General features: G+C 39.9%; 1 protein-coding gene across 2 annotated transcripts in view; it reads left to right on the forward strand.

Annotated features, from left to right (window-relative positions):
• The first annotated feature begins 3266 nt into the window (after positions 1-3266).
• Positions 3267-24132, forward strand: part of mtm1 (myotubularin 1) — a 171275-nt gene continuing 150409 nt past the window's right edge. For both annotated transcript variants that reach the window (XM_078291627.1, XM_078291628.1), the window contains exon 1: positions 3267-3357. The gene's annotated coding sequence lies outside the window, so the exon portion shown is untranslated. The remainder of the gene's footprint in view (positions 3358-24132) is intronic.

Below are 24132 nucleotides of genomic sequence, written 5' to 3' on the forward strand. Positions count from 1 at the left end.
GATTTGAACAGGCTGTTGAATTTGCAGTAGCCTAAAAAACTAGGATGCTGTCGGGGCCGACAACAAGGGTATATCCCCGAAATTCTCAAATCCTCGAAGGCCCCATTAAGTCAAATATAATAAAAAGTCATTCAATAATCACACAATGAGACTCCAGGGTTAATCTTCCCAATTATATTGGTTGTATGTCCCAACTATTTTTATTTTGCCAAATAATAAAATTTTTCCTTCTGGGCTAAACACTCCAAAATGAATGGATATAATCCTCTAGGGATTGTCTCCCCAATAATAAATGTACCTTAACTATTTTTTTTACACTCAATAATAAATTTAACAAATTAAATATAGCCACTAGCAACGGTGGCTGGGTTCATGACAGTACAGCAGCCAGAGCTGAAACGTTGAAGTTTGCATTAAGATTACTGTCAGTTTTGTCATATTAGGCTGTTGAGCCATCAGGCCCCAAGCTATCAAATTCTGATACTGAAGAATAGCAAGTTAAAAGGTGTCAATATCCAACTCCATATGGCTTTACTGTGTTTAGCTGTACACTCAAAATGCTGCTGTTGAGCAAAATCTAGTCGGATCTGTATGGAAATTGGTTACCAAGTGATTACCAAGTTTCATAGCTATTGGTGAAATTCTGTTTGAGTTATAAGCCAAAATGTCATAGGCCACGCCCACTTTCACTAATGACGACCAATCTTCAGATTGTGACTAGGACATGATCCTAGAGCATGTGTACCGAATTTCGTGCAATTTCACTATTTGGATTAGGAGATACAGTTTTCTGGGCTTTGTGGCGCCCCCTATTGGTCAATATTTGATTGGCTTTGCACACATGTTCATTCGTTTCATGATGATTGGACCATCTATCACAAAGTTATAACAATTTAGCTTATAGGCCACGCCTCCTTCACAAATTTAAGAGTTAATATCTTCAAAATTGCAGTAGATATCAACAATCTATAAACCAAATTTAAAGAGCGTAGTACCATAGATGTTACTGAGCGATTTTGGTGGTAATCGGTCAAACGGTGTAGGAGGAGATGTTAAAAATGTGTTTTTCAAATAATTCAAAATATCTCAAAAATTTTCAGGTGAACCTTGAGGGTCCTTATGGCAAATTTGTAGAGTACGGTTAGGTGGACTTGTGTACCAAGTTTCATGTAAATCTGACAAACGGTGTGGGAGATACAGTCCTTTAAACTTTTTATTTTTGACCTTTAATTATAGCGCCACCATCAGGCCGATGGGGGTGATATTTCTTGTGAGTCTAATTGAAGCCATACTAGACCATGGTGCAAAGTTTCATGGCTCTAGCATTTACAATCTCAAGGGAAATTGAGCCCAAATAGAAAAACAATAATAATTTTTAAAAAAGTAACTGTACAAAAATGTATTAATTTATTTATTAATAATAAGCACAGAAAGTGCAAATTTCATAAAAATCTCCATAATTGCCTGAACAATTCTCTTGACAAATTTCAGTACAATATAATGCACCACTGGTGAGATATGGGTCCAAATAGCATGGAGATTCATTTAATCAGTTAATGAATAATAGCTCAATCTAGTTGTAATTAAAACATTTGTCACACATAGATTAGTTACCACAGTTGCAAAGCCATAGCTACAGTAAGGCTACCTAACACCAGTTGACTGACCTGAATGTGGTTACTTCCTGTTGAACATGTCTTGTGCAGTGGGAAAATAACTGGCTTCCTTACACAAATTTAATCCCATTCCAATATTCAGCTTGGATTATGGCTGTTTCACCTGATCTCTTCTGTGAATATATTTGTTTTCTCTCTGCAGTTTGCAGGGCAGGCAGGACTAGACTGTCTGTGCACATGTGATTGACAGGCAGAGGTGGGACGCCTCCTTGCAGAAGAGCTGTCCTGATTGGTTGTTAAGATGCAGACGCCCTGAGATTTTTGAGTGGCTGATTACAGGGCCTGGGACAGCCACAAAGACCATATTTTTTTTCTCAGAGCATTTGATTCATTGATATTTATTGATTGCTTTTATACTGTTAAAACTGTCATAAGTGGCTAGAGAAGGCCTTAAATGAGGTACAACTATTGACCTTTCAGAACCTTAAGAGCTGCATCTTCACAACATGTTATTATCCTGGTTTCAGATGGTTGGAACATCATACAGCCTTAATCTGTGTTGTCATTTAGACTGCCAGGAAAGCACATTTTCAGTGAAAAGGTTCAACTTTATGTTCTGGTAAATTCGGCATGTATATAATCTTCTAAACAGCTTGAATCTTAACGGACCAGCCCATTTGTGTGCTGGGGAAGTGGTATTACTTCTCACACAAAATAGCGACTCCTTACCTTCGATATGTTCCAAAAATCCACAGACAACAGGAATAGCGGTAATGTCAGTATCCTAATCACGGCATGCATTCATCAAACAAAAAAAATGCGCTAACTTGGTAAAACATTGATTCTTGATTCTGAAACCAGCGGCACCATGCTGATGATGGTCTTGCTCTACGTAAGGTAGGAGAGTGTTGTCGCAATGACAACGCAGAACAAAAGTGGCCAGGCCAGCATTGGACCAGAAATCACACGTAGACACTTTAAAAACACCTGTAGTGGAGTGAAAGTCTTTCAACAGGGGGCACTGCAATCTGGATGTGGCCTTCAACAGCTCATGTCTACAGATTGCATATTTTGTATAGTTTGCATTTTATTGCATATGTTAGGCTGCGATGCTTCTGATACTATGGAATGGTAATCAGAATGGGTTTTGGGGCTGCCGGATCATCACATGCCAGATGTTTTAATTAGCCTGGGTCCCAGTGTGAGACATCACATTTCTTATGTGGTCGCAGAATGAAAACGTCCATGAGGCCCTGGACTGTATTGTTTAATTCCATTAAATCCAATTCTGCATTCCTGATGGCATGATAGGCCCCAGTTAGATTATACAATATTCCATAGGAAGGGGGATGGCTAAAATCTTTCTTATTTTATCATTATTATTATTATTATTATTACTATCGTTGTTATTATGATGATGATGATGATGATGATGATGATTATTATTATTATTATTGTTATTATTATCATCATCATATCATTCAAATCATGATAGGCATTCATATCAAGTTCCACCATAAACAAAAATACCATTTTGAACCAAAACTGCCTTCATAAAATGTATTTGAAGTGTTTTTCCAACACATTTGAAAACTACATTTCCCTACATTCCATGCAAGCTTCGATTTGACAACCGGCCAATCCGCGCCATGACAGCCCGACACGTGACCTGGAGTAAGTTCCTGCTGCGGCCATAGGGAAACAGACCGACATCCAGCCACGGGAGAATTGCACTTTGTGGGTAAGTAAAGACATTTGGCCACAAAGTGGCCAACAGAGTGTAGCTTAGGTATTCTTCGGAGGACATGGCTATAAGTTTTTGTGCGCTGCAACGATGAAATTGCCTGAATTAGAGGTGTAACAAGCTGTCGTTCCGTCTAGGCCTCCGCTATTTCCTGGTGCAGCTGCACTGGTGTGCCTGCTGGAATGGCCAAGTTGGAAAAGTTCAGTTTAGGGGTTTTGGAAAAGCTTTGTCCAGCTCTACTCCTCTAATAGCTGTTCTATGTATTCACAATTTATCATATTTACTACCTATTTACTACTACCGATTGTATTTTCTACAGCAAAACAGACAAAAACAGACATTTTGGCTCTTGCATTTTATTCAGACCTCGTCTGGTTTGGGGACTGTCGCTCTCCAACATTGAACTGGTATAGGCCTACTATGGGAACACAAGAGTTAGGTTTCTACACCGCAAACTGCACTGCATGGACCTGAATCCCTCAGATATTCAGCTGTCACTTTTTGTTAGTCTGTGCAAACTGCTAGTGAAATAGGATAATTGTGTAATAGTTTCAGTTTGTAGCCTAATAGTAGCTGCAGTGCACGGGAGACCGCGTTTAGGTGCAGCAGATCATAGGCCTTTTTTTTTTTTTTTTTTTTTACTGCTATAAAAAACACGTGCATTGAATTTCAGCTACAGTGACTCCCCAACCTATTATTATGCCCTGTACCCACAAAATTTGTGTTCTATTGTTAGTTTGAGGTCCATTTGGACCAAAACGTTACTCATTACTTATTAAAAAAGGTGCTGCATTGCAAGTAGTAGAGTGCAGGAGTTCTTTAATTGTTGAGTCTCTTGCTTTTCTCCAACGCACCAGCACAAACCTTTTTGGGTGTGCGAGTTTTCTGCTTGCTGAAACAAATATTTTCAAATAAAGAATTGTATGGGCTATGCAATTAAAGTACAAGTCTTTCAAGTTTGTTCTGATGTAGCCTAATGCATTTAATTCAACCAAAATATGTCATTAATAGCTTACCAACTTGCCATGTTTGACCTACATGGCAGCAGGTCAGTAGAAGCTGTACAGCCACCCATGCTGATGTTGGCCAAAACAAATCCAGCATGGGACTGATACTGATTGGATTTCTCATGGCCTGAGGGAGCGTAGTGATTTGATGGATACAATATGGTTAGTAGGGTTACTAGTGTCTCACCCCTATGAATGTTTCGATTTTTATTGCAAAGGTGTTTTAGGTTGGTACAGTATTTGTTTTTGGGTGGCTGGTTCAGGGTTGTGTATTCTCCCCTCTTTTCACTGTTCACTAAAGATTGGACCCGTCCAGTAAACTACTGTAGTTTTTTAACTTTATTTATCCAGAGAGGATTTTTCTGACCAAACATTTTCTTTTTCAGCGACATTTTGCTTCTCATCAGTTATCATCCATCTAATTGCTCTAGTTGCTGACATCAATATGGAGGCGGGTATGCAAGGGGTGATTGGATTGGCCAATGATGTGGTGGTGATCCAGTCCTGGTGTGATGTAGTCCCTGACCAGTCAAAACAAGGAACGTGATGATGTTATTTGTGAGGGCAGCTTCACACTCTTGGGTTCAAGAAAAGCATAAACATAGGACAGTGTGAACGTTTTGTAATGCCTACTGCAAACCCAAACGATAATTTATGCCTCGCCTCTATGGTGAGAATTTGCAACATTGATAATTCAGTCTTAAAGATTATTATTATATATATTTTTTTATCTTACTAACATATCAGGCCTCAGTGTATGCTACAAGGCTAAACCCAGTTAGCAAGCTCAAAGAGTAGTCTGTGTGTCGATTTAAGTTATTTAGCAATAGCGTTATGTTAGTCTCATGAATTGAATTTGATCAATTTTTGGCCCCTGTCAAAAGACAAATTTGACCTCATCCCTTGCCAAAGTTGGTTGTATCATTAGTCGCAAAAAATTGTTGTGGCAGGCTTTAACACTCAAAAAGGCAATACATACGTAAGTACATTCACAAAACATAAGAACAGATGGCTGCAACCACACTGAATAGCATGAAGCTTGAAATTGAATGCCATGTAGCTGCAGAATATTGATTGTATTGTATCTGTCTTGAGTGATATGTACAGTTTGCTGTCTGTAGCATGTCCTCTATAGTATGCCCTTGGACCATTTGTGTACTGTAAAACTAAACTCTTGTATATTTATTGTGCTTGGCCGTGGAAGGGATTTTCACGCTTGTTCCACTTTTTCGGTCCCACTTATGTTCTGGTGCAGATTGCAACTCTCAAAATATTCTTATTGACTCTGGATACTTTATTATGATAAAGGTGTCAAGTGGTCCTTTACTTGTTTCTGTTTGGAGGTAAAATGAATCCAAATTGTTTTTTCTTTCTAGCAGTAGTCCTCTAGCTGTATTGGCTCATCACTGCTGAATGAATAAAGGAGAAACGGTCCAATATCTTATTCTTGTTTGGATTATAGTGGCGTATTGATCAGGGAAAACGCAAGTAAACTCAGTAATTAGAACAAACATTGCCTCAAGTAGAAAGCCACACAAACCCTCTGTTCCAGTTGATGCTTCCTTCCTTGCGTAGGTTTCACAATTGTAATAATTTCTTCATAAGGTTTGTTCATAGAGCCACTGGATTCTCTGTCAGTGTTTTCTTGGAAACATCCAGTCATCAGTACTTTGGCCCGTCTGATGCCAATAAGGATAGGTTTGGAGTAGACTGTAAAGTATTGATGTAGATGTCAGTTATTACAACAGAGACACTCAGAGGAATGCTGCTGTCAGGGTGATTCTTGACTAATATCAGCATAATATTACAGATTAATGTACTCACACACATGGCATGCCAGAGGTTCTGTTGCTGTAGTCTGACTCTGATACCAATAGGCCATACAGGCATCTCTGGTCAGTCATCATTCTCTGACATATCTCAGTGAATGTGATGCTTAACTGACAGCACGTTGTTTATGGTTTGGTTTCTTTGTCAATATCAGCAGTACCGAGCCATAGCTGATGCTAAATAAATTGAAGCCATAAGGGAAACTATGACATGTTATATATGGAGGGGCATTTCTGCTCACAGTAGAGAGAGACAGGAATGACAGGGCAGAGAGAGGGATGACATGCAGCAAAGGGCATGGACAGGATTGGAACCCGTGCCGCTGTGATTAGGACTTAGCCTGAAAGGTACACACTCTACCAGTTGAACCACCGGGGAGCTCTGGCCATTATATATTTATTTTTTTCAAAATATGTTTATTCATTTTCTTATTCAAGTTATGCACAGAATCAGAAATAGTTTTCGCCAACTTCACCAGCTGGGGGAATGCATTCTCTTTCATTGTGCTTATATTTCAACTTTGTATTACAATGTTTACAATGAACACTGTTGTCTTTTCGGGTGTAATGCTCCTACACTGGACTTTTCGCCTGTTTGCTTGGCTTTCTTCTTCCTCTGTATAAGTGGTGAAGTTAAATTGTGCCCTCGTGATGGTAAATGATTTCAGCAAAAAATGAGAAATAGCACATGGCCTACATTGTCGATTAATCAGTTAATATATGCTTGATCGATCAAATTCTTAACAGTGATTAATCGATCGTCGATTAACATCCCTATGTCATTACTCTTTCTCCCTGTGTTTCCTGTCTCCCAACTTTGAACTTATGAATAACCCCCCCAATAACTTATGAATACCCCCCCCCCCCAAAAAAAAAACAACAACAAAAAAACCCCAAAAAACACTGAATTTTGAAGCCAGTAAGGAAGTGGCGGCAGGTGGCAATTCTTCTAATGTCAGATTAGGGTTACGGTTCCCGAAAAAAACCTCACGGTTCGGTACTTGCACGAGTGCCACAGTTAATTTGGTTCTGTGTCACCCCCACCCAGACATCACAGCTGGATACCATTACTAACACAGGAGCATGGAGCAAATTGTGGAATTTTAAGTTTTACTTTCAGGCTCTTGTCAGATTGACAATGCTGCTGCTCTGCTGGTCTGTGAATCGCCAAATGACAGACATGACGTGATGCGCACATTGGTGCATTAGAGATCACGTTTGATCAATTTCTATACATTGACCAACTTTTGATTCAGTGGCCTCAGTGCCAATATTGTGGCGGTGTGCCGCAGAAGGGCCTGACGTCACTCTGCAATCACACTGGCAGCAGGAGGAAAGGAGAGGAGGAGGAGAGCCGGTAGGACCAAAACAACTTTGGTCATTCCCTGTCAAATCAACCAAATTTCAGGAATTTCCCCAGCTCAAACGTTTGATTTTGATCATTTTTCTCCTGGCGGAAGATACACATAAATGATGAAGAAAGCCCAAATATTAAAGCTCACTGATCATGTACTGAATTTCCCCCAATTTTGTAGCAAGGGGGGTCAAAATGACAAATTTCGCCTATGATTTGGAGCAAGTTTAGGGGTCTAAAAGTGACACTGAGAGAGGTAGCAGCTCCACTATTTTTTCTTTTACAGAGACACTTGTAGGTAGACTACAAGATTCAAGCATTTGCAGCACTTGATTTTGTGATGTGTGCCTATGGCAGCCAAAAACGTTGTGAATCTGACTCCAGAATGAAATTGTCAAATTTCAAAGGTCAAAAACCAACTGTGAGACACATGGTCGGAAGCTAGTCTTTTGTGTCCATAAAGAAGAGGTTCTAAAGTAAAAATAATTAAAAAATTAGAAATGTGTCTTTTTCCTTCATTGAAAAAAAATTATGGCAAAGATGACAAAAAAGTAATAACTGGAGCTATACATGGCTTTCAGAAATGTACATCTGCAAAGCTCTGGAATGCATCTTTTATCTTTTTAATGTCCTTATCCTCAAAATGATACTGTCTGCCATTGGATGTTGTGGATGGCACCGGAAGAACAGACAGTATGTGCCCGAGTGGTACCCAGCACTCATCAGCGCGTCCTGGTCACTTGAATGATCTTGAAGTGCCCAGCTGAGCCATGAAGGACACAAGAACGTCCGGCTTCTCCTCATCACACTTCACAATGCTGCCCACGTACCACTTCTGGTCATATACAGCAGCAATGTACTGTCCTGGCACATATTGCTGCATGCTTGGCAGCCCTGCAGGTTCCTGGATAAATGTTCCAGTGGTGTCTGCAGAGATACAATACATCCGGCTATTCTTTGTGTTCTATATAACTTTTAAATTTGGGGATGTGGGAAAGGTCAATTCACAGGCCCTCTACACAATTATGAATACATTGGTTTGCCACAGATGGTTATAGTGTAGTTGTGACTCAATTTTTTGTACATTTCTTTTGTCATATTTGCCATTTTTTTAATTAAGAAAAAAATATACATTGGTATGATCTGGTAATTGAGAAATCTTAGGGTACAACCGAATTAGGCATAATGATAGCCTCTAAGCTAAATTATTGTGGTAGATTGGCCTTTTTTTTATTCATTGCTATTCCATATTTGACATGAAAGTCAGCATCGCTGCTGTCCACAAACATGCTGACTACACCAGGCCAGATGCATAAAACTATGGAGATTCAAGCCAAAGCAGCCACTGTATCATTACACAGCAACACCGCAATATATTGTGAGCCATAATAGCATATTGATTGATCACACATGAGTAGGCTAGGTCTAATTTATGATCTGATGTGCATTATTCTTATGCTCACACCATAACAATATGGTGACAATATGTTAACCTATTTACTGGCGCTAGAATAAAAATCACGCTTGCAGAACAAAGGGATGTCAATGCACACATCTATAAATGTTATATTTAACTCCGTTGAGACTAATAGGCTATATGGTGCGCTGAAAGATGAAGTTGTTGGAGTTTTTGTTGTTCCAGACAGGACGATGTATTGGTAAAATGGTCTTTGAACTTTTCTATCAGAAATAAAGTTTACTATTATTTAGGGCTGCACGATTAATCGTATTAAAATCGGGATCTCGATTCATACCTCTATGCGATCTCATTCCTAAAATAGAAAGGTGCATTTTCTGGAGAAAATGCGTGTGATTGCTGAAAGTGCAAACTGTAACCATAATAACAAATATCTAGTGTGTGTGTGTACATCCGTATCTGTGTGTGTGAAAATAAAGACAGATGAAGAAGACACACTTAAAAAAACTGGTGCAGTTTAGTGTGGGTACAGCTCACCCTTTCTGTTGGCTGTCTGTGACTGATCTATCGTTCTCCTCTTTCCCTCTTTCTTATCCTATGGCTGTATCTATGTCACATATTTCTGTCTGTCTCCACTTGTTGTCTCTGTCTCATCTGCTTCACTCTCTCCCTGTTCTTCAGTTGCTGTCTCGCTCTCCTGGTAAAACAGGATAGGTAACATCAACTGACTGCATCTACATACTGGTGCTGATACTGGTCCTATATACACCAGTGTGTACCAGTAGCTGTGTGTGTGTGTGTCTCTCTTTGTGTGTGTGCGTGGGTGCGTGGCTGGATGTGTACCGATGTGTAGTGTGTGTGTGGCAGACTGTACAAGTACTGGTACTGGCACATACTGGTACACGTACTGGTACTATATATGTTCCAGTAGCTGTGTGTGTGCGTGTGGGTGGATGTGTACCGATGTGTAATGTGTGTGGCAGACTATACACGTACTGGTACTGGCACATACTGGTATAGGTACTGGTACTATATACGTACCAGTAGCTGTGTGTGTGTGTGTGTGTGTGTGTTTACACGGCCTACCGGCTTTTCCCTCTGTGTTGAAAATCGCGACAATGGCCAGAACCGTTATAGATGAAGGTCCGTGCCGCCTAACTCCTCTGTAGACTTATCATGAAGAAGAAAAGTCCATACATCCATAATTGATCTTGTGGAAGTGTTGGAAGTGTTCCAAAGTTACAGTCCAGTCTTCTCTCTCTCTCTCCCTGAATCCCCCGCAGCTGACGAGCCAGTGCTGCATGCATCGGTAAAACGGCGATATGATATAAATGTATAGATTTCACTTTTCACGCTTCAGTTTAATACAATGCATGATACTGGTCACTCTGCTCTGGAAAATACTTATTGGACAAACTGTGGGACAAAATGAGAGCGTTGCTGTCCCGGTGTGTAGATAAATGTCAGTGGCGGAAAAGAAAAAACAGATCTTCACTGTCACAAACTACACATCCTTCCTGTAGCAGAACTTGTGCTGCCATTAAGGGTTGCCAGATCTGATATAAGTATAAGCTTAGATTCATAGTTAATATCTTCGAAACCTCGAGACAGATGTCTTATAAAAATAAATAGTGGGAATATTATACCTGTGATTGCTGACTCAGCAGTCACATAACTAGAAAAGGCAGTAGCAGTAGTTCTAATGGAAGTACTGTGTGTGTGTGTAATGTAAAATATATGCATGTAGTGTGAAAATTGTGGGAAAAGTGACAGTTTAAAAACGTGTATAGAGACAAAGCTGTTGAAAGAGGCAAAAATGCTGTAAAACACAGTATAGCACTAGTGTTGAACAAACGTCTATTTCTCAAAAAGTACAAATGTTATCACTTAGATATTTGCATTGTGAGAGACAAAAGAAGTAGCTTAACAGTTTGATGTGTAATATGTGTAAGTAGTGTTAAAATTCTATAAATGGTGACAGTTTACAAAAATGTGTATATTCAGTAAAAAGCACAGCCTCTAACGTCTGTAGAGTGCCTAGAGCATAGAGTTATAACAGTAGAGGGGACATGTTATAGAGAATTCCCATTCTGGAATGGGACCATATGGCAGCCATCTTACCTGGGTACACTTCTCAGCTGACTGTCATTGGAATCAATGGTGAAAGTGGCTTATGCTGCCATTATAATGCTAATATTTTTTTATTGAGACATCACTACTACTTTTTATTTAGCTCACTGTATGCAAGACAACTGTGACTGTCTAAAATAGAACCAAACATGAGCATTTTTTGTAGTCTGTAAATAAAAATAGCTAAACTATGTTAAGTAATTATGTTTTAAATCATAAAGATTATCTTCTGGAAGTATTTTAATGGTGCACTTTTCAGAAACTATGAATCCTATTTTCAAGAAGACTATAATTCTCAGATTTCTTTGGTACTCTTTGGTACTGAGTAGTTGTATTAAGAGTATATATGAAAATCTGCTTATTTTTAATGTAAAACCCCCAAATGATCTGTTGTTGTAACAATAGACAAATGTTGGCAGCAATTAAATATCAACATCACTGAAACACACCTAACAATACACCCAGATAAAATATACAATAAAAGGCAAATGTAATGCCATTAAGTGGTTAGTGTGACAGCTCTAAGCCAATTTAAGCAGGTAATAATGGACATAGGCCCTCACATTTTTTTTTTACTTTATTGGCATGACATTTTAGCCTTATTTAAGATTACAATCCATAAAGAAATAATTTATATAGATGCCATCATGTAAACAAGTAGGCTACTACAGTAAAAACAAACATCTCTACATTTGAATCAACTTAAAATCCACAGTAGCCTATACAGATATGCAAATGAATGTCCTCTCTGTCTGCCACCACATGCCACTATGTACCACTTCCATCATTAAGGTGCGTCTTGGCAGAAATAGCCTGCAATTAAAAAAATCGGCGCATTTTCAGCAGTGGTGCCACTACTGAGTACTATACAAATACTATAGAAAACACTATAGAACGTATGTTTAGCATGGCGGGTCGCGACTTTACGGGGCGACCTGCCACAGTAGAATATAAACACTGGTTGGACATAATGCTGAATGATGTGTGCTGATTGTTCTCAGAAACAACGTGTTTGTATGGCAGCAGAGAGCTAGCCAACTAACATACAGCTGAAATGTAAAGATTACATCTAACAGCTAACTAACTAACACATACCATTACAAACTGTTTCAAATAGAACTCCAGTCTGTTGGCTACTACTAGCCAGACATGTTGTGTTTTAAGTTGTGTCAGTTAAATTTAGCATATAAAACAGCCTCTATCTTCTACTCTACTGACGTGTGGAAGTTGATGCCAGCTTCTCTGGTCTCTTTGGTCCTTTTAGTGCAGCAGTTTGGTCCAAATCAGGACAACAGTGGTTGCTTCCCATAGACAGCTGTTGTAGTTGCTGGTAAACTGTACCCAGGTAAGATGGCGGACGGTTATCCCACAGTCTATGACGTAATGTCCCCTCTAGTGTTATATCTCTATAGAGAGCCTAAGTCTCCCCCCTTCCGCTGTCCCCCATGGGACCTTATTTCGGAAAAAATATGTACGGTAGTCAATGGCGAGAGACAAATAATTGTTTAATCCCGTTTGAATTGTGCCATGAATTACACATATGATGTTTTGTCAATTTAAAAGATAATTTTTCAAGTCAAGAAAGTCGCAGTTTGTTGTAAAACAGTAAAGTAACGTTTAGTTTTGTGTGAAACCGCTCAGTGAACTACATCTCTCGTCTCGCACAATATACGTCACCAACACCAACATGGAACGAAACATAGGAAACACACAGGCATCGCGTTTTTTTTCCGAAATAAGGTCCCATGGTGGTCCACCGGAAGGGGAGGGACTTAGGCTCTCTATGGCCTAGAGTGTGTGATGTCATCATCCACTCTAGCAGACTGAACATTCCGCCAGCAATCTCTATGGGGCCAAAAGCTTGCGTTTAAACGTAAATTGCGAAAAAACTATAAATTGTATCACTTTGAGAATTACACGCACACTAGTCCCAAATATGCTGAACATTTTAAAGTTTGAACGGCGTCAATAGCATAAACGGAAAAAAAGGGCGGAAGAATAAATAAAGATATAACAGTGTTTCCCCTAGGATGGAGTTGTAACAGCGCTTGGCGCGCATGCTTCACCTGAAAAAAATATTTTTTTTTTGCACGAAAAAAATGTGCTTGCAAAGCACGCCCTGCCAGGAGGTTTGTGTCTGCCGGCACCAGAGGGGCTCTTGAGGCCTAAGTACATACAGTACATTTGTGCACAGTAATGAGCAGGGGAAATGTCTGTCTAGCTTACATATGAGGTGTCTCAAGATTTAGGAAAATACACTTTTATTGAACATAATAAAAGTATAATCTTTAAAACAATTATTGACATTTATTGAACAAAAAATATATTATATCAACAACCACCCATATACAGTAAAATCACATAACACAAATACTACAACAATCCAAAAATAATATGTAACGTTAATATCTCTCTGAAGGAATCTGTCAGTTGTCTTTGAGATTGACAGCTTTCGCGCGTCACGGTGGCCCTCGTGCATAGTAAGGCCCGCCTCCAGGAAGAAGAAAACAATCGGTGATTGCGTTTGCTGTAACGTTTCTGTGCGATACTCACGTGAAGTTGCAGGACTGTTTTCCCTTCTGCAAATGATAATCCTGAATCCGTGATCAGCATTACTTGCTTCATTGTTGACATATACCCGGTGCTTGTTGTTATAATCGTTGTGCTGACATTGTCAGGTAAGCGCAAAGTTTCTTGTTTATATGCTTTACTCACAGGTGTGTGACTTGACCTGGATATGAAGCGTCCGTAGGGCAAAATAATATAACGTTAGTTTCTAAAGAGATAAGACGGAGCCCTCTCCTCTCCTCTCCTCTCGTAAAAAAAAATTATAATTCAGCAGCAGCGGTCATATGACCTGGTGCATATAGGGGTGCATATAGGGGAAACACTGTATAATGAAGAAGTAAATACGAGTGCATAAGTGTGACTTGCTTTCAGCAAGCACACTAATAAAGAAGTAAATTAGAGTGCAAGACTGCATATGGTATTGAAAATAAAGACTTTTTAAAATATATGCAAATAAGATCACAATTGACTAGGGCTGGGTATCGTTTAAAAAATTACGATACCAGTACCAATACCAGTACCCTTAAAGTGATACCGATACCAATAGAGTACTTCATTTGATACCTTTTTTTTTTACGTTTTGGTGGCATCTCTGCACGCTGAACTGCCAACTCCGTCACATACACCACGCTCGACTTCACCACAGACTGTATGGGTTGTAGCTGCTGCGGTAGTGGGCCAATCACACGTCGCATTACATCGAAGAACGCTTGTGGTGATTGGCTGCGAGCAAAACCATACAAATAGTCATTTTTTTCTAGATCTGTGTACAAAAAGTATCGAATGCAGGTATTGTTTGACTGGAGAAGTTTCGATACTACTTGGTACTGGGTTATTTCGGTCGATACCTTAAAGGTATTGAGTACCAATACCCAGCCCTACAATTGACCAGATATTTAGGGGAAGCTGTAATCATACCCAGGTTGACAGAAACTGAGTTTAAACTAGAATTAATGGTCAGACAGAAGGACAAAATTGCATAGAAATTATACAAATTGATGAACAAAACATCAGGAAAAAATTGGAATGCAGTTCAAAGAAATTGGGAAACCGACTTAGGTATATCCTTGGAAACTGAAGACTGGGATCATGTCTGGAAAACACTTCACAAAGTATCCAAATCGGTAAAGAACAAAATGATCAATTATAATTTTGTACATAGAACGTATTTCACCCCTGCTCGATTGCATAGGATGGGTGTATCCGACTCTGATCTTTGTTGGCACTGCAAACAAGATAAAGGCACTTTTTATCATATGGTATGGGCTTGCACTAAAGTAAAAACCTTCTGGGAAAATGTTACGCAATCTCTGGGAAAGATCATTGGCTATACTGTTCATTGTGATCCAGTAATGTGCCTTTTGAATTACACTGTTGAAGGAACCTGGTCCAAATGCAACAAAGAAATTTTAACAACCGGATGCATGACAGCTAAAAAACTGATAGCAACGAACTGGAAGGATGCAGATCAGCTGAAAGAGGGACTGTGGCTTCAAACATTCCTAGAGACCATCTCCATGGAGGGAGCTGCATCTAATCTTTCTGAAGTTTATAATGAGGAGCAGCAATTGTGGAAGGTCATAATGGACATCGTTCGTAAAATATCTACCTTTCCCAGAATCTTGAGACATACTCCCGAAGCAACATAAACGGTCCATGTTTCCTTTGTTTACTACTCTATTGGATAGATGGCTTGAACTATACTTTATTTTGTTTAGTTTATCCTCTAGACCCTCATCTCACTAAGCTACACATAATCCCTCTAATTTTTGGTTGGTTTGTGTGAATGTGCGTCTCTCTTTCCTCTGGCTCGCTTCAAGTAGGTCTGACTTATTGAGCACAATGAAAACCTAGTGAAACTAATTTCCCACAGATGACATCAGGCCTTACTCACAATGCCAAAACCAAGATCGCCAGTAAACTGGACAGTTTTCTTTGTTTATGTGACATGGAGATGTTAACGCACGTCGGGGACTGTACAGTTGCCGAGGCGCACAGAGATCTATGGCGCACAGGAGGCGAGGCGCACAGATCCATCTCTCCTGGGAAGAAAACGCAGTGTCGGGTGGGCAGATGCACTCGGAATAAGTCCTGGAACAACTGTGTGATGTCCAAACGATTTGTGTGTAGTACCTGCTCACACAAACCACCGAAGTTGTGCGCTGACTGCGGGACTGAATGGTAAGAAAGGAAAGGCCACCCGTGCGTAAAACAAACAAAAAAATAGTGTAGAAAAAAATACCACAAATGGAAAAGCACATTGCCATATTTGGAGCGGCAGCGCTGCGAACACTGGACATGTCACATTATATGGTTTTGTTTTTAATCTTTCAATCAGCAATTTTACCTTTATTTACAAAAACACTGCATGCGTAAAAGCACATTGGAAATATTTGGAGAGGGGAGCACTGAACACAGGCACATTCACCATCGTTTTTGACAAGAAGGTGACAAGAGGGGCGTATTTATAGTCATTTACGTAGTTAATTCTGGGAGGAGACAAGGCGGGGTGAGAGGCTCTTGCATGTGTGCTCAATTTCACGTTGATTGGGATGTATAAAGGAAAGGTGCGCAGGACCTGGTGTGCGCGCTCCTTGCATGTTTTTAGTGGGGGGTTCTTATTGATGTTATATGGAGGGAACCCCAAGTGAGCACGGGGAGAACATGCAAACTCCACACAGAAAGGCCCCCTTTTACGAGATAACCCACCTGGGCACTAGGCACCGAGGGCATGGTGAGAACATACCCCCAGTGCCAACAGCGACCCAGGCGGGAATCGAACCCAGGACCTTCTTGCTGTGAGGCAACAGTGGTACCACTGCGCCTCCGTGCCACTCAATGTTACCATGGTTACCATGCCATTTACACGTGCGTTTGCCCAGTTTTAGGCTACTTTTCACTGAAGAAATCCCAGTTCTGCTCCGGCTTTTTTACTAGGTGGGGAGGTTGGTCAGTACCGGGATAACTAGCCCTCCTTTTTACCAGCATGTCATCTTCAAACAATGTGTATTTTTAGCTTTATGTCGGTACAAATTCTCTGTGTAAAGATGGCTCCAAAAAGGACAACAATGACCATAAGATTACTCCAAACAACATAATCCCAGTGTTCTGAAGCGAAACGATTGCAATGTGAGTCCAGAAGTCCAATATTTACTTCATTATCCTACATTTTTCCCACTTCTACATCGCCACTCAGTCACAACTGTAGCAAGCCGATGCTGCCTTCAAATGCTGTCAGAAATATTGCAATTGCAGGTCGCGCTTTAACGACCCAATAAAATGGTAAATACAAATGGCAAAGTTGAATTTTACATGATAGCCAAGATGCCAAGATGTGGCATTCTCACTCTTTGTTGAACATTTAGGTGTCACTTTCATTTTAATAATAAATAGTTGGCTAAAAATTGTTGTATATAAGTTACAAAGCTGATGGGAATATTCTCTTCTTCATTCTATTGTGGCAGCACAAAGTAGCCAAGCTTTGTTTCTAAAATAGCCAGCAAAAACAGCTACTATTATGTCAGGATCCATTTTGTAATTTCTCACTTAAAAATAGGCTACTTGAATACACAATGAGTTGTAATTACGATTGTCAAATTTTCGAATTATGAGTTTATGAGGAGCGCCTGAAGGCAGCAAGACTCTTCCATCAGATAGCCAAAAGGCCCGTTTGGCCCAACTGTTAATATTTGTTGGATCTTTGCATTTGGTTTGTATTGTTTATTGCTATTTAAATTGACTCTAGCCTATTTAAAACATATGTGCGGTATATATTCTACTTGTCCGGAATCCTGAAATCTTACCGACCTTTTTGGCCGGTAAAAAAAAAAGTCTAGCGGAAACCCTAGTTCTATGTATGATGATATATAATGTTAAATTAATAAAAGTTGATCATAAGTAAAACAAATCCTGCCTCCAGTGCAATTATTAACTCTTTAAGACGCAAATGTGAACGATGATTTCTGGGATATGTCTGATTTACATTATAAAAAACAAATGATATATATATCGGCAGATATATCAGAAATTGGGAAATTTTTACCCCTTGACATTGGTATCGGACCTAAAAATCCCATATCGGTCGGGCCCTATTAAAGACAGCATGTCTCTGTCTGCTTATAACGGTAGTTTACATTGTAGGCTACGTGTTCACATCATCTAAGATGTCTTCTTGGTGAGATTGAGAAGTTTCCAATGATAAGCATTCTGTTATTCTTTGGGTATTGATCCATGGCATTTGTATACTGAACAAAAATATAAACGCAACACTTTTGGTTTTGCTCTCATTTTTCATGAGTTGAAATAAAAGATCTAAGACTTTTTCTATGCACACAAAAGGCTTATTTCTCTCAAATTTTGTTCACAAATTTGTTTAAATCCGTGTTAGTGAGCACTTCTCCTTTGCCAAGATAATCCATCCACCTGACAGGTGTGGCATATCAAGATGCTGATTAAACAGCATGATTATTGCACAGGTATGCCTTAGGCTGGTCACAATAAAAGGCCACTTTAAAATGTGCAGTTTTTAATGCCACAGATGTCGCAAGTTTTGAGGGAGCGTGCAATTGGCATGCTGACTGCAGGAATGTCCACCAGAGCTGTTGCCCGTGAATTGAAGGTTCATTTCACTACCATAAGCCGTCTCCAATGTCGTTTCCGAGAATTTGGTTTTGGTTTGCAAAACCAAAGAATTTCTGCAGAAACTGTCTCAGGGAAGCTCATCTGCGTGCTCGTCGTCCTCACCAGGGTCTTGACCTGACTGCAGTTCGTCGTCTTAACCGACTTGAGTGGGCAAATGCTCCGATATCCAGCAACTTCGCACAGCCATTGAAGAGGAGTGGACCAACACTCCACAGACCACAATCAACAACCTGATCAACTCTATTCGAAGGAGATGTGTCGCACTGCATGAGGCAAATGGTGGTCACACCAGATACTGACTGGTTTTCAAAAAATGCATATCTGTAGCCCTAGTCATGTGAGATCCATAGTTCAGTGCCTAATAAATGTCTTTTTTCAAGATAAAACTGCACATTTTAGAGTGGCCTTTTATTGTGACCAGCCCAAGGCACACCTGTGCAATAATCATGCTGTTTAATCAGCATCTTGATATGCCACACCTGTCAGGTGGATGGATTATCTTGGCAAAGGAGAAGTGCTCACTAACACGGATTTAAACAAATTTGTGAACAAAATTTGAGAGAAATAAGCCTTTTATGTGCATAGAAAAAGTCTTAGAATCTTTTATTTCAATATTTTTGTTCAGTGTAGTTGCAACAGATGGTGAAATAAAAGTGCAGTGTGTGATTTTAACATGGGTCTTTGATTTTGCACACAAATTTATATTAAAGCTGTATACACATAGTTGTAAAGAATATGTGGCTAGTTATACAATAGTTGATTGAGAAGCATTTGCACAGAGTGAAAGGGAAAATGCTTGGTAATATGCAGTGTTCTTGAGAATGACGCATGGAGACACTGAGACTGTCACATAATATAGATTTAGACATTCACTGAATATACTGTGATGTTATTCATTGACTCAAAGAAAGGTCCAAAGTGTGGAAATTGCTTTGGGACTCACTTAAAATCTTACCTGTTCAACTCACATGGCTATTCCTATGGCTATAGTCTGACTTGCTATGGACGCACCTTTGTATTTGGTTGTTTCTTTTGGTTTATCTTTGGGATCCTGAAGAAAGTTTCACACTATCCAAGTGGCCCTAAACTAGTCATAATAGTCATGGTCCACTTAAGGCTGGGCGATAAAAGGATAACGATATCTATCGCGATAGAACTTATACTCAATATAAATGTAATACATGCTTGATAGAAACGTTGATAGAAAGCAGTGCTTGGTTGGTTAAGTAAGCAACTCCACACAGAGGAGAGAAAGCCTTGGAACAAAGTTAGGTTACACAACCAACGCATCAACCAATCATATAGCAGAAACGGAGAAACCTTAAACCAATCGTGTAGCAAGAAGAGCGTTAAGTCCTGCCTCGCATAGTGGGGTTAGGTTGCTGAAGCACCTAAAATTATCTCCTCAGCTAAGGGCTTGTATTTAGTGTTTTACTGTAGTTTCAGCGGTAACACCGCGGTTGAGTCCCTCGTTACCGTGTCAACCGCTCGCTGCGCGATCCACAGATGCTCAGCAGAGATCACTATTCCATTTGTCAAACAAATAACATTTGCCTTTTTATTCTTGTATTCTCTTATATTGTCAATTATCAATAAAGGATACCATTACCTGGATGACTGAAAAATTATCTAATGTACTCCATTTTAAATAGTTCAATTTGTCAAACAAATAACTAATCTGTATATAGCCTATCTAAAGTGCCCCCTTTCAAGTACTTTGTGTCAAAGATAACATAACTTAAAAATATAAACAGTGCTACACTGTTCTGTTTGTTGCTTGCTTGTCCTGTCTACAAGGTACAGAAAAATAAAAATGAGGCCCCTTTTACAGAGAAATCTGCTTTTCTGACCCTCTGCCCTGCTACATCTCTCTGTGCTTTTCAGTATCTTTACATCATTAATTACTAGCCTTTGACATTTTTACATGATCTACTCTGTTTTACTGCTTAGCAGCTCCTCTGGTCCCTGCTCCTCCTTAGGACGAGTCCTTTTCCTTCTTTGAAAATATTTTTCAATATTAATCTGTATTAATGAGGTAGCAAACATTCAGAGCCAGAGTTAAAAGGTTAGTATACCGCGTGCTAATTTCGGAAACCCAGCTGTATTCCGAGTAACGTTAACTGTTAGTTCTTCTTTTCGGGAATTCAGCCGGCCGTCGTCTTGGCATAGAAAAAAAATATCCCTCACGCCCGCATGTGTAATGGGAGGCGCGCAGACGGGTTCAGAGAGAGAGAGAGAGAGAGACAGAGAGCGTGGAGCAATTAGGGGTGGAACGAATCAATGCGCTACACGCAGTTCTACAATTAAGTAGTGAAAAAAAACAAAACATTGTGGCGGTCAGTGCAGATATTGTCTATGTATGGGAAACCCTGAGCCAGAATAACATAGGCTAGAGGTTATAGTGTCTCTCTTTACAGCGCATCCAAGTGTCGGAGAAGCGGACTCGTCATGGTGAAGCCCCACTGAACGCAAATTGCCTAGCGACCAATTCCGCCTCCATTCATTTTCTATGGGACGCGAGTAAATTGCTGCGCTGACCATGCTGGGATAGCTCGCGGCACGGTGAAAAAGGCGGGACAAAAGTTGAGCTCAAGTTAACTTTATGCAAATGTACGCGGTGTTCGCGTCTCAAGGGCCAATCACTTTCGAGGCTGCAGCACCGGTGCCTTGTCTGTACAGCCAGGAAATGCAAAAGTGAAACTCGTGAAGAGTGTGAAACTTGTATTGTAGCTGATAATCTATCCATGTAAAAAAATATTTTTTTTAGCGAATCTCTTAGTTACACTAACGTTGTTGTGAGGCAGTTATTTCCATTTGGGCAAAGGAGAAAAGCCTACTGTAAATCACAGACGTAGACCTACAATACAATACAATGCAGTGCAGTACAATACAACTTTATTAAGTGAATAAAGGGCTCTTGGGGGCTGGGGGAGAGAGAGAAAAAGAGAACTTGTGGGGTTGACGAGACACTCTCACTCACCACACAAGTCAACACGCCCATAAGTGGCCAGCGAGAGAGCGCAGACGCGAGCCAATACGAATTCATCGCGTTCAGTGGGGTTTCACCGTTAGTCGGCTTCTCCTCTCCTCCGCTATGCGTGAGGCTGCAGTGAATATTCTCTCTCCTACAACTTTGAATTGACCCAAACGAATTTCGTTTCTAAAGTGGCTTATTTAACGAATTTTATGGGCCTGATCATTAAATATGAAATTCTATATGGGCAACAGCTGTGGGCAATTTGTGTCATGAAAAGACGGACCTGCTGCTCCTGTCAAAGAAAAAAAACAAAAAAAAAAACAGCCCATAGATTAAATACTAGCAGATAATATGGGCCTACACACACCTTGGATCTAAGATTGTGGCGACACAATACAGCGGCTCTGTCTCCACCGTAGCAAATCACTGTTCCACCGTGTCTAGCAAGGTAGATTTCATAGTTTTCCTGCCACTTTCAGTGGTGTTTTACCGGCTTGCTGTGTTGCTTGGCTGATGCTTAAGTTAAGTCTCACTAGCTTGTTGTTTAGCTGTGGTGAACTCTTTGTGCTCCTTATGGTGATGTGCCTTCAGATGTTTTATGAGGTTTGTTGGTTTTTCTATCCCGCGGACAATAAGCCTATTGTTCATTACGCATGTCATTATGTATCGGTATTGGAACAACTTCATCTTTCGATTCGAGTATGAGTACTTTGGGGCCGGATTGGAGCCGATACCGATACTACAAATAGTATCTGTGCACCTCTAATTGTAATACAATGTTGAAATACAGCACGTCTACAAGCACAATGACAGGGAATGCAGGAAGATTCCCCCCGCTGGCGAAGTTGGCGCGCCACTATTTCTGCCTCCCGACTCTGGGACATCTGTTCCATCGCCGTGTGTGTTTCAGTGGCTGGACTGACTGTCAACAGGCTGCACACTGGACTCATCCCTGACCATGCTCTTATTCTTTTTTTTTTTTTTTTTGTAAACTTTATTTTCAGATTTTCAGATATACAAAAATACCATAACAACAAACAGACTAACAAAGCAGGAGACAGGGCCTAAGAAACTTATGAGGAGAGGACAGGACCAAAATACAAGGTCCTCCCAAATGAAAGAAAAATAATGTACAGCTGTTATCGTGAAGATAGCAAAAAAAAAAAATAAAATAAAATAAATAAATAAATAAGTACATCCAGTAAGTACCATATCTGTTATTACCACCTTTAAGCCATAGTACAGTCACAGTATCATAAAATCATGACCGTGGTCATGCAAATGATAGGTTTTCTACAAACTCCATAAAGGGGCGCCATACCAGGTTAAAGTTTTTGCGAGATCCATGCATGGTGTACCTCAGCTTCTCAAGTTTCAAGTTTGACATAACTTCCTTCACCCACTGTAAGAAAGATGGAGGTGTTTTTGACTTCCAACCAAAAAGAATAAGACGATGAGCCAAGAGTGAGGCAAAAGCAATTGCATTTGCTTGATGAGTGGTAACCCTGTTTTCCACCGGACATACACCAAAAATAGCTGTAATTGGATTTGGATCAATAGTGATGTTACATATATTTGAAAAACACTCAAAGACGGATGTCCAAAAATCAACCAGAGATGGACACGACCAGAACATATGACACAAAGTAGCTGGGCTTTGATGACATCTCAAACACTGGGGGTCTACTGATGGATATATTTTTGCCAGTCTCTCATTGGAAAAATGAAGACGATGAAGGATTTTAAATTGAATGAGACCATGCCTTATACTGAACGACGAAGCATGTATATATCTTACACTGCGATGCCATGTGTCGTCAGGTAATTCACAGCCAATGTCCTGTTCCCATGCAGATTTAGTTTTCAACCACAATGGAGGGTTTATATTTTGGATTATGTTATATACTCTGGAGATTGCACCTTTAAGAGAAGGATTAAGGTCTAAACAAAATTCAATTGGGCCCTTGGTGGGAAGTTGTGGGAATGAGGGGAAATGTTTGCTGGCAAAACTGCGGGCCTGTAGATATCTAAAGAAATGAGATTTGGGGATACTGTGGTCTTTACCTAGAGCGTCAAAAGAGGCAAATACACCATCAATAAAAAGATTACCAAAGAAGACAAGGCCATTTCTATGCCACATTTTAAATGCTGTGTCAATTAATGATGATGGGAAAAGATGATTAAAAGACAATGGGGAAAAAGTACTGGTGTGACAGAGGGCAAAATGTGTCCTGAATTGAGACCATATTTTCAGGGATGATTTAACAATGGGGTTCTGGATAAAAGTGGTAGGCTTAATAGGCAGAGGGGAGCTCAATAGAGAAATAGGAGACGTCGGGAGACTGGACTGCAGTTCCATGATAGACCAGGAGGGGCCCTTGTTTTCTTCAAATGTGGATACCCAATACATACACTTTAAGATATTAGCTGCCCAATAGTAATGAATGAAATTAGGAAGGCCTAATCCACCATCAGATTTTGGTCTCTCTAGATAACTCTTTCTCATGCGTGGCGTTTTCTTATTCCATATAAAAGTAGAAATTAGTCTGTCTAATTGTTTGAAAAAATTTTTTGGCAAGAAAGCAGGAATCATTTGGAATAAATATAGAAACCTCGGCAAAATTGTCATTTTAACAGAGTTAATACGCCCTGCAAGTGAGATAGGTAGAGACACCCATTTTGCTAAATCCTGCTTAGTTCGTTCCAGCAGTGGTTGGAAGTTGTGCTTGGAAAGGTCTTTGAATGCATGTGTGACCTGAATCCCTAGATAAGTGAAGCACTGTAGCTCTGTTTTAAAAGGAAAGGAGTCATATGTTATTGTTTGAGCCAGCTGGTTGATTGGAAAGAGT

Source organism: Centroberyx gerrardi, chromosome 23, assembly GCF_048128805.1.
Source record: "Centroberyx gerrardi isolate f3 chromosome 23, fCenGer3.hap1.cur.20231027, whole genome shotgun sequence".
Classification (NCBI taxonomy): Eukaryota; Metazoa; Chordata; class Actinopteri; order Beryciformes; family Berycidae; genus Centroberyx; species Centroberyx gerrardi.